This window comes from Condylura cristata, unplaced genomic scaffold (assembly GCF_000260355.1).
Source record: "Condylura cristata isolate star-nosed mole 26May11 unplaced genomic scaffold, ConCri1.0 scaffold00023, whole genome shotgun sequence".
NCBI lineage: Eukaryota > Metazoa > Chordata > Mammalia > Eulipotyphla > Talpidae > Condylura > Condylura cristata.
The window spans coordinates 30,732,402-30,744,017 of record NW_004567124.1 but is presented as its reverse complement, the minus strand read 5'-3'; positions in this window follow the sequence as shown (position 1 = coordinate 30,744,017).

Sequence of the window (11,616 nt, the reverse complement as noted above, 5' to 3'; positions counted from 1 at the left end):
TTGGCCATTTGTGTCAAAAATCCTTTATTAAAAGCAATTTTAGCCAACATTTACTAAGTCATGATGTACCAGTTATTGTGCTAAGCATTTTATCTGCATAATCACATTTAATCCTCACAAATTTATTGGCAAATACTATTTATATATATCTTGCAAATTAGTGAAGTTTGAAAGCCAAGTAACTTGCTCAAGGTTATATTGTATATAGCTGATCCAGCACTCACATGTAGGAATATGTTATATCAAGTTCTATTCAGTCCTAACTATTAAAGTCATATTCTTTCAGTATTTCCTCATCCTTAACTTTACTGATTATCACCTATCTCCAATCTTAGCCCTACATATGAAACATTTCTATACAACATTTAGTAAAATTTCAGAATAACACGGGTGACTTGGTGATGGGAAACCCACGGGGATTACAATTAAGATGGAATAAAAATGCACAAAATGATGTAAAAATAAACTTCTGTACAATAAAAAAAAGAAAAAAAAATGTAGTTTCCAAGCTGTAAATATGATCTGTGATGTTTGCCTCAGCCTTGAAGATGCCTGCAATGAACCTTGTATAAATAAAAAGGCTGAATAGTGTGTCTTGTTAGGATTACTTTAGGCATGGGGCAGCCTAGATGGAAGAAAAAAAAATTTCAGAATATCTGAATAAATATTCCAAAGTTCTAATGAAGGATGCAAGTAGTCAGATTTGTGTGGTAGATAGTCTTGGACTTTGGATCCAGAAAGTCCTGGGTTATGTGCATTTGGATAAGTTATCTTATTTATAAAATCAGTTTTCTTACTGGTAAAATGACTTTTCTGGGATCCATATTATATGGTTCTTGAGTGGATGACATATATGTGGTGGGCTCAGTATCTGGTAGACAATAGGTAAATATACACTGTTACTCTAACATTGGACCATCAGAAAAATCACATGACCCCACAAAGAAAGAAAATGTTTTGACAGCATGTGAATTTGGTTTTATATGTACTTGGTATCAATTATTCAAGAGTTATGGTAGTAACTTTCTCCTTTTATGTAGACTCTTTTTATGTTTGTTTAGTCACAAGGATGAATTACAACTTACACTTTCTTACAGTACTCTGAGAAAGTATTAATATTTTAATGTGAAAAATTTGGGCTCATGAATTCTTAAAATTTTTATTAAGGTTTATTTTTATATATAGTATACCAGGCAAGGAGTCTGCATTTATTGATTATAAAAAAAAAAAAAAACAAGGAATGCGGGCTCTAGGGACACCTCTCTGGACATGAGAGGGGCCCCAGGGTGCTAGGGGTTTTATGTAGGTTTTGGGACTGGCTTTTGAGATCAAAATAACTAAACTGTATTAGCTGAAAACAAAATAGAATAGACTTAGTTAATGTCCATTTATTGCTGCTAGTTATTAGCCAAAATCAACTCCATAGTTGCAGGGTATGTGGTCATTTCTAGGGGAGAACATCTCATTGGGTGCCTGCAGCTCAAGTTTGAACTTTGGTCTCAAGGTCTATGACTCTTTTCTTCTGGATCTGTGATGTCTTTCTTTCTTTTCATAGCAACCAACATAATAAGCTGTGAAAAGATAGTTTAGGTATACCTGAGCTGGGAGAAATTAGAAATAAAAACAATGGGTCAAGTAAATTTATGGCAGCAGTTCGCTAGCTCTAGAACCATTAGGTTTTTAGCCTCTTGTTTATCAACCCATGGGAACATCAAAACTTTGTCCTTGAGTCCTGTCCCTTTCTTGACCTGGGATCCTTCTTGTTTCAATTCTCATTCTTGGTTTTGAGACTAACCCTCTCATGCCCAGGGGTATTTGAGCATTTGTGTGCCCAACTTATTCTGACTCATTGTAATTACAGCAAAGACACTTTGCTGGGCAAAAAGTCAATATTGCAAAGGGTTATCATTGGATTGTTTTGCTCTTTAAAAAACTATGTAGTTTCAAGTGCAAGATACTTGCTGAATAAACATCCTCCCAGCTACAGGATTTTTAGCTGGTTCTCAAATATTTTACAAAGAAGTGATGTGTCATTTGTCCACAGAGAATGAAACACTTGTTTTTAAGAGTGATTTAAATCAATAAGTAATAAAATAAAATCTTTGTTAGGAATGCTTTCTGGTATCTGAATGACTGCTGCTCTTTTGGAGGACAAAATACACAAAAGATTCAGTGACCTTGTGACTTGACAATCAAATAACTACTATTATGTTCAGTCAATGTAAGTAAGCCTGGCTGACAATATGTTAATTGACCTCCTCTGATCAGTCAAGTGTATTTTGACCGTAAATGAGAACCTAAACAATTAAAACTTATGGCAATAAAGGTCTCATGCTGATTTAGTCTGAAATCATCTTTTCCTAATAGGATTAAAGCAGCAAAGTGGCAAACTTTTAGCTTATATGATATAATTATCCTTTCTTAGGACCTATTTATTTAGAAAACATGGTGAAATTGAACTGTGTCATGTAAAATTGTTCATACAACTATGTGAAATCTTTTTAAAAGAATACAAATTTAAATATTAAAATGAGGACTTCTAGTAATGTTAATTAATATGTCAATTAACTAAACATAGTTATAGAATTGAAAAATTACATGTTTTCTTAACCTTAAAGAGTCCATGTTATAATTATAGTGATGATGAAATTTGATAGAAATTTTTATCTCTTTTCTGGGATCACTAAGATGACACTAGCTAGTATTCTAGAAGCATAGAGTTTCATTTTTAATTAAAGAAAGATGCTGTTGACTTTCATGAAGATACAGAAATGCTGAAAAGGAAATAGTTCCTTACACAGTAATTGTTACTTTTAAGTCACAAAGGGAGTCTTCAATTATGTAACTTGATCTATATAAAGCAGGTTTTCTTTATGTGCTCTGTAGTGAGATAAAATGAGGTCATAATTTGTGGTAGTATCAAGAATTACTTTCTCTTTAAAATATATAGTACTTGATATGGCAAAGGAAGAAGGTTATCATTTTAGGTTAAAAATTCATCAATTGGACATGATGACTAAAAATTATAATTCTCTTTTAGCATTCTTCTCCTGTGAGAATAAGTTTTCCTGTTTAAAGTCTTGCAATTGTCTTGGCTCACATGATTTATTAAAAAATGTATGTAATCTATATAGGACATGAGGTACAGTTCCTTTAAAATACATTAAAAATAACAGTTGTGTATCTGCAATAACTGTTTTATGAGGCTTTTAATATAGATAAATATGTTAAAGTATTTTAAAAATGATTTTATACAGTGTAGTGACTGAAAAAAGAGCAGACATTCCGTTTATCTAGATTTATAATGAGAAGTATGTAGCATTTAAAATTGGAGTTAATGTCGTATTGTAGAAAGTATAAAAATATATTTTGGATTGGTAAATTCAACAGTAATTAATCATTACAAAAACAATGACAATAGTCCAGGGCAGTAGTTATGTAGATTCTACCATGTCTTCAATAGTGTGTAAAGAAGTACAAAGTACTTCTTGCATTCTTCTGCTGATGAGATAACACACAGTTTATATCTAGTTGTATTTCTTAAACAATAAGCCGCTTTAATCTACACTTGGAGTTTTGAAGATAGGGCCGATTGGGTTTCAAAATTAGATTTGTAATTCAGATTGTTAAATCAAGTTATACTTTAAAAAAAAAACAGAATCATAAGAGAAATCCATAACAAAGTTAGAATTACATCCTGTATAGTCATTTTGATCTTATAATGCTAACTTTTCTTCCACAATGAGGACTTGCTGTCCACATTAATCATGAAAAGTGTCAAACAGATCAAAATAGAATTATATAATGAATATTCATAAAAATTACCATTAAAATTTTATTATATAACAATATAATAATATAACATACCTTTCCATTTATTATCAATTTTCCTTTAGATTTTTGTTATTTTTACTTAAAAAAATTTTATTGGGGGGGAGGTTTCAGGTTTACAGAGAAATTGAGCAGAAAAGGACCACATCCTTCCCCAAGCTCCCTGCTTACTTTTAACATCTTGTATTATGTGATATACTTGTGTACAATTGAGGAATAAATATTGATATTATTATTATTATTAACTAAAGTCCATGTTTACATTAGATTTCATTTTTAGTGCTGAAAATTCTATGGATTTTGACAAATGATTATTTCCACCATTATAGTATTTTAATAGTTTCAGTGCCTTAAAAATCCCTCTGAAGCCCTCCCAGGTGGCGCAGCGGGTTAAAGCACTGCACTGAGAATCTAAAGCCGCTTCCGCATGAGTTCAATTCCTGCCTGCCCCGGAGGTGACCACATGGCGTGGCAGACCTCTCCTGACCCGCCCACTGCTCCCCTCAGCAGTGTACTTCGTTGATCTGCCTGTTCTGTTCCTCACTCTGTCTCTGGTGTAGCCTCTCACTGCCCCTGAGCCTCTGGCCTGTACCCCAGTTCTGTATGCACAAATAAATAAATCTTAAAAAAAAAAAAAAAAAATCCCTCTGTGCTCCACATGGGTGATTTGGTGATGGGAAGCCCAAGGGGATTACAGCTGAGATGGAAAAATGCACAAAATGATGTAAAAACAAACTATTATATTATTAAAAAAAAAAACCCTCTGTGCTGCATCTATTCATCCTTCTCTCCTTTTCTCCCAGGAGGGCTTCATAAACACTTGTCTTTTCATTGTCACTATAGTTTTGTCTTTTACAGAAAATTGTGTATAGTTGACCTTGAAAATTTTGAAAATCCAATTTTTTTTACTTCCTCCAAATTTAACAGTTGGCATCTTTGAGGATTTGTTTCTAACTACTAGACAGGGGGTGTCTCCCTCTCCCAACACCAAAATTCAAGGATGTTCAAGTCCCTTATTGTTGGTTTGCCGCTGAAGGCTTAACCAAATGACACTTGTAATTAGTTGAACTTGGAACTTGGGGATACAGAGGGCCAGTTGTTCCAATGTCAACTGCTGTAATTATACAGATGTAGCCTTTTCAGCTTGACTTATTTCAGTGAGCAATATACATTTAAGGTTCATCTATGTCTTTGGTGGCTTAATACCTCATTTCTTTTTAATGCTGAATAATAATTGTCTGAATGTATCACAGTTGATTATTTGGTCACCACTGAAAGATCTTAGTTGCTTACAAGTTTAAGTAATTATGGATAAAGCTGCTATAAACATTTATGTGCAAATTTTTGTGTCGAAATGCTTTAACGCGGCCCTCCCTCTGGAGCAGCGGGTTAAGCGAAGCTCTAAGAAGCTTAAGCCACTTCCGCATGAGTTGGATCCCTGCCTGCCCCGGAGGTGACCACCTGATGAGGCAGACCTCTCCTGACCCACCGGCTGCTCCCCTCAGCAGTGTACTTTGTCAGTCGGCCTGTTCTGCTTCTCACTCTGTCTCTGGTGGCTCCTCCCACCCTCCGCATCTCTGGCCTGTACTCCAGTTCTGTATGAATAAATAAATAAATCTTTAAAAAAAAATGCTTTAACTCATTTGGTTACCATAAATACCAAGGAGCAAAAGTGCTAGATCACATAAATTTTAGTTTTGCTAGAAATTGCCAAACTGTCTTCCAAAATAACTTTACCATTTTGCATTCTCCTTGACAATACATGAGAATTCCTGTTGCTCCACACCCTCCCAAGTGTGGATCTTGTCATTGCTGTGAATTTAGCCATTCTAATAGTTGTGTTTTGGATTTAATTTATTTTTAAAGAATTTTTAATCTTGAAATAATTTTAGATGTACAGTAAAGTTGCATGTAATAGGATTTCTTTTGTATACATTTTTTGGACAAATCTTTATTTTCCCAATGTTAATATCTTAAATTGCCACATTGCATTTGTCAAAACTAAGATTCCAGCATTGCTAGTAAATAAACTCGACTTCATTCAGCCTTATCAGTCTTTCCACTCTGGTCCCCCTTTTGTTACAAGGGGGAGGTATAGTAACTTCCTAGGAAAAAGGATGGGGAAAAGACAGATTTTCTTTCAATAAGTAACTTATAGAGAAGTAGATAACCATTTAGAGAATTTTCTCACATATGAAAATTTTAGATGGATTATATTTTGTATAAAATTTTATTTTTCTGTATAACCCAAGTGTTGATCACTTTTACTCCCGACTTCTAAGGTTACCTTTTCCTTAATAGTTTAGCTCTTTATCACTTACGATATGATAACACAGTTATCCTATTTCCTTAATACTTTCTAGTTTGTGTCTCAGTGTCTCAGTCTTTTCTTGTTTTACATAATCTTGACAATTTGAGGGACACTGGTTAGACATTTTGTATAGTGCCTTTAAATTTGTTTTGTTTTTTAAATTTTTAAAAGAAGTTTCTTTAATATTTGTTTTCTTACATCATTTTTAATTTGCACATTATTTGATTTCTTCCCTCAGGTGGTCAGAAAACTACAGGGACTATATTTGTTTCTTTCAATATTTACCTGAGATTAGACTTAGACTATAGATTTGGGCAAGAAAACTGCAGAAATGTGAAAGTGTCCTTCTCATTAGATCATATGATGAGTTACATGCAGTAAACTTAATACCATCAGTGATGACTTTCCTGGATCATTTGATTAAGGTGCTGATTGCCAGATTTCTTCACTATAAAGCCATTATTCCTCCCTTTCCATCCATCCATCCATTCATCCATCTATCCATCCATCCATCCATCTATCCATCCATCCATCCATATCTATCTATCTATCTATCTATCTATCTATCTATCTATCTATCTATCTTCATCTATATTCTTTGGAAAGGGATTAACTAAATTCATGCATCCTTGAGGATAGGGAATTATTTATATCTGTATGGATTTATGTATATTTAGTTCATACTTCAAATTTTGTTGCTAAAATTCCCCTAGCTTTGGCCACTCAGGCCTTGTACAGGATGGCTCTCCTTCTACTTGATACGTATCTATCCTTTCATATTTTGAGCATTCCTTTATTTTCTGACATTATAGATGCTCTAGGCTTCCCTGTATCCTCCATACCCCAACTGTAGAAGCAGTCATTTCTTTAAATAGCCCTGATTCTTTCTATTGGCCAGTGGTATTCAGAAGGCATAATCTAAGCACCAATATGCTCAATGCCATTGGGAATTACAAAAGAGCATATATTTATTAATTTTTTAAAATTGAAGTACCATTGTTTTACATTCTTGTTAGTGTTGACAGTGTAGGGCTTCCTCCCTTGGGTATAGTCACTATAGCACTTCTACCACCAAAGCACCATGGTCCTCTACTGTCTTCTATTCAAAAATAAGGTTTTTTTTAAGATTTCTTTTATTTATGCATACAAGAGCTGGGGTACATACCAGAGGTGTGGGAAGCATAGGATTCACCAGATACAGAGTGGGAAGCAGAGCAGAAGGATCTTTTGAAATGTACTGTTGATGGGAGCAGTGGGCAAGATAGGAGAGGTCTGCCCTGCCTGGGGTTCGAACATGTGCTGCAGTGGCTGGTGATAACTTGATAGTGCTGAGACTTAACACCTTAAGCAACCAGGGAGGTCCTCAAAAATAATTTTAAACTAAGAATGTAATATGAGAAGTTGTATTACATTTAAAATTTTAACTTCTTTATTGAGCTTTTTTAAAATTTATTTTATTACTATTATTATTTTATTTTTTCACATCATTCTTCATTTTGTTCATTTTTTCATCTCATAAACCCCATGGGCTTCCAGCCACCAATTCACCCATGTGCCATCACCATAGTACTGTGATTTTAAATTACAATTTGAAATTTCAACTTTTCTTAAATTTAAGTACTTGAGAAAATTTCAGGAAGAACACCATTAATTGTTCTATTTTATCAAATGTCTTCCTAATAACTATGATAGTCTCAGGATTTATTTATGATTTTATTTAGCATTATTTAGAACTTTACAAAATATATTTTATTAGAAAAATGACATATACATCAGGATTACTTGTAAATGCTCATGTATCTGTTGTTTTATGTACTCTGGATCGGCCATATTAGTGTATTGTAGTGATAATTGTCATTTTTCAGTCTAAAATATTATGGTCTCTTGGTATTCTCCATACTTCCACTCCCTTCTGTATACCTTTCCTTAATCTTTACAAACATACAGTAAACAAAATGAAATCATTCATTAAATACCTAATATTTAGGAGTGGCATTGAAGGAGAGGTTCCTATAACCATAAATAAAATAAAATAAAACATATCACAGTTATACAGAAAGCCCTGTTAATTCCAGACTACATGGCCTATCATCAAAATAGTCTCATGTTTAATAGAAAGAAGACTGTTCTGAGAATCAAAATCTGTGGGATAGTCTCTATGTATATGTGTATGTATGTAATATACTTCTTAAGAAAAAAAAGCAAACATTATAGAAATGTATAGCCAGGAAGTCAAATTTCCCTGAAATTCCAATATTCTGAAATAACTGTTCATTCTTACAGGTCATTCCAATGTTTTTTTAAAAATTTACTTAAATATATTTACTATTTATAGTATAATAAGTAATTTAAATATAAACAAATATATTCATAACTTTATATGAATCTGCTTTATTAACTGATAAGAATGAAATCTATCCTTATTAATAAGTGTGGATATATACATATATTAGGAATTTTATATTATATAATATCCCCAGGCACTGTGTGATAATTTATTTACTAACTTTCCTAGTGCTAGATATGTAATAGTCTGCAATTTAGACCGCTTTTTCCATCTTTCATCTTTTTTTAACCTGTCATTTCCCATGATGCTATGCTGCAATCTGTATAATTACTTCAGCTCTCTCATTTCTCTTTCAGTTGCCTAATTATCTAATAAATTTGCTCCTAGAATTTTAATGATTATAGTTTTTATTTCTAAATGTTATATTATCTCTTTAAAATGTGCCAACATTTAGTAGTGTGCTTTTTCAAATTCTTTGTTTCCACCAATTCTAACATAGTATGTTCTTAGTATTCTAGTCCTTTTGCTTTGTCTTCATTTGTACTTGTCTTTTGTTTATTATCATGGTGACCTGATGAATTTTCTCTGTAGTGACTTATATTTTCATGTAGTTTGTTATTTTGGATGGTGAGCTAAGATTTGGTATGACTGTGCAACTGCTGAAAGACCTGAGTTCAGTGTCAGTTTCTCTAGAGGGTTTGTGTTTGATTTTGCCAGTTATTCCACAGTACTCTGATTTAGGGCCATTGAAATAAATCTGGGTTTTCTAGGACCATATAGTCATGCAGTTTCAACTCCTAATTTGTATGAGGGGAAACTGTGTTTGAATTCTCAGGGCAATGTGTTTTGCTTTCTACTCAGAGTTGAATTCAACACAAACAAGTTGGTTGTCTCCTTTTGCTGGCGAGAATATTTTCTTAGTCCATCCTTTCATAGAGAATATGGCCCTCATGAGTACTAGCTTACATAAAGAAGCCTCATATCCGACTCTGCACTTTGTGTGGCTACAAAGCATTTTTTTCTGTCCCTAAATGCCAGTCAAACATGAATATTTTTTGTCACCACGATGAGCCAATTATTACCATTGTCTCATTCTTAGCTTTCATTTTAATTTCTTTTAGAAATTCCTTTTACTTTCTCATAAGCTCACTCATATGATTTAAAGGTATTTTTATGTCTGTTTTTCTTTTAAATACAGAATCTCTCATTATATGTTCTGTGATCGTTTTAGGTTACCTAGAACTGCAAAATATTCAGAATGCACATTTCAGAGTAAATTTCAAATAAACAAGAAATGTTCTTTTAGTGGAAGCATATCCTAAACTTCATGGGCCATACTTAAACTAAAAGGTTATTCATTATCTGAAAATTAAATTCTGTATTTTTATTTGCTGTATCTGAAATCTCTGTAGCCTAATCTACTATATTATTGGAACTGGAAGTATGGGTTATGCTTTAAGTAAAGTTCTGAAAAATAGGACATGGATGACATTCAGTCATTACATATTTAAAATACATTTTCTTCTCAAAAATACTATTTTGACTGACACACATAGTATTGATATGGAAATTCTTTAGATAATGTTCTACTATCTTCACATTTGTAATGTGAAAAAATGAATCCCTTAACTTCTTCCTCCTTTTACATGATATTTTTCTTTCTAAAAGCTTTTTTTATCCTTGCTGTTTAATAACTTAAAAATATAATGAGATTGACCACTTTTTACAGGCACTTTCTAAAACAAATTGAAAGTTTTTGATCTATATATAGATTTGTTTTCACTCCTGAAGATGTTTCTTTAAAAATTTTCCCTCCTAACATATAGTAACCATATGTTAGCTTTTCATTTTTTTAAAAATCTACTTTGATCTTTTTAAGTGCTTCATTCTTTCTGACTTTTTATTTTTTTAAAGATTTATTTATTTGTGCATACAGAACTGGCGTACAGGCCAGAGGCTCAGGGGTGGTGAGAGGCTTCACTAGAGACAGAGTGGGGAGCAGAACAGGCGGATCGATGAAGTACACTGCTGAGGGGAGCAGCGGGCGGGTCAGGAGAGGTCTGCCACGCCATGTGGTCACCTCCGGGGCAGGCAGGTATCGAACTCATACATGTGGAAGCGGCTTTAGATTCTCAGTGCTGTGCTTTAACCCGCTGCGCCACCAGGGAGGGCCTCTGACTTTTTATTTTTGTGTGACTTTTCATAACCCTGTCCTCGATTATCTCTGAGACATTGCTTGATTCTCACGGTTTTTAATATTTATGAATTATTTTAATATACAACTTGTAAATAAATATATATTAATTTTAATATATTGTTATTTTTCCTCTTGATTTTTCTTTATCTATCTGTTATTCCATAGATCCATGCCTTTGCATTTGTTCAGATGGCTGGGAGACAGACACTGACAAGGAGGGATAGGCAGGAAGGAACCAGGGCAGTAGGGCACTGAAAATTTGCTTCTGGTAAGAACCAAGGCTTCAGGCTTCCCACAGTGCTATGGGAAACTGGCTACAGTGATGGGGAGCCACAGTGATCCCCTCTCCTAAGCCAACTCATTGGCCAAAATTTCTCATACATTCTGTTGCAGTCTCAACCTCTAGATTGCTATTGAGCAATAGATGTAGCACTAGTAGAGGACTGTAGTCAGAACAGGACCTATCTGAGAATTGTTTTGTTTACTTTTAGGATACAAAGCCTAATCCTGGGGTGCTGCTCTTGTTATTAAGGGCCAAGTTTTAAAGCTCTGGTTAATGAGAGCAACCCATTATCTCAGTTATGGGGGTAACCATGATTTCTGTCTTTAGTTCTGCCAGTTTCTTTTGTATCTTATTCCTTGTAATAAGAACATTTACTTTACCATTTCATAAGGGTCATAATTTCTTAAAATTTTCTTGAGTGTATAAAGCAGTTGCAAAAATGTTATACACTTTGCTTTCTGGCATTAGCATAATCCAGATAATTTCTGATGTGGTCTGTGTTTGACAACACATTTTTTCCCCCTGTCTTCCTGACATTGCTGACTGCTGCTTGCTGGTCCTGATCAAGCCAGTAACTTCACAGAAATTATAACATGTTTTTCTCCTCTTTTACTGGATCCAGAACAGAAATGAGAAAACCTGTGACACCTCAAGCCAGAGTCAGGGTTATTAGATTGAAAGAATAAGGGACAGGTGTCCCGAAGGGT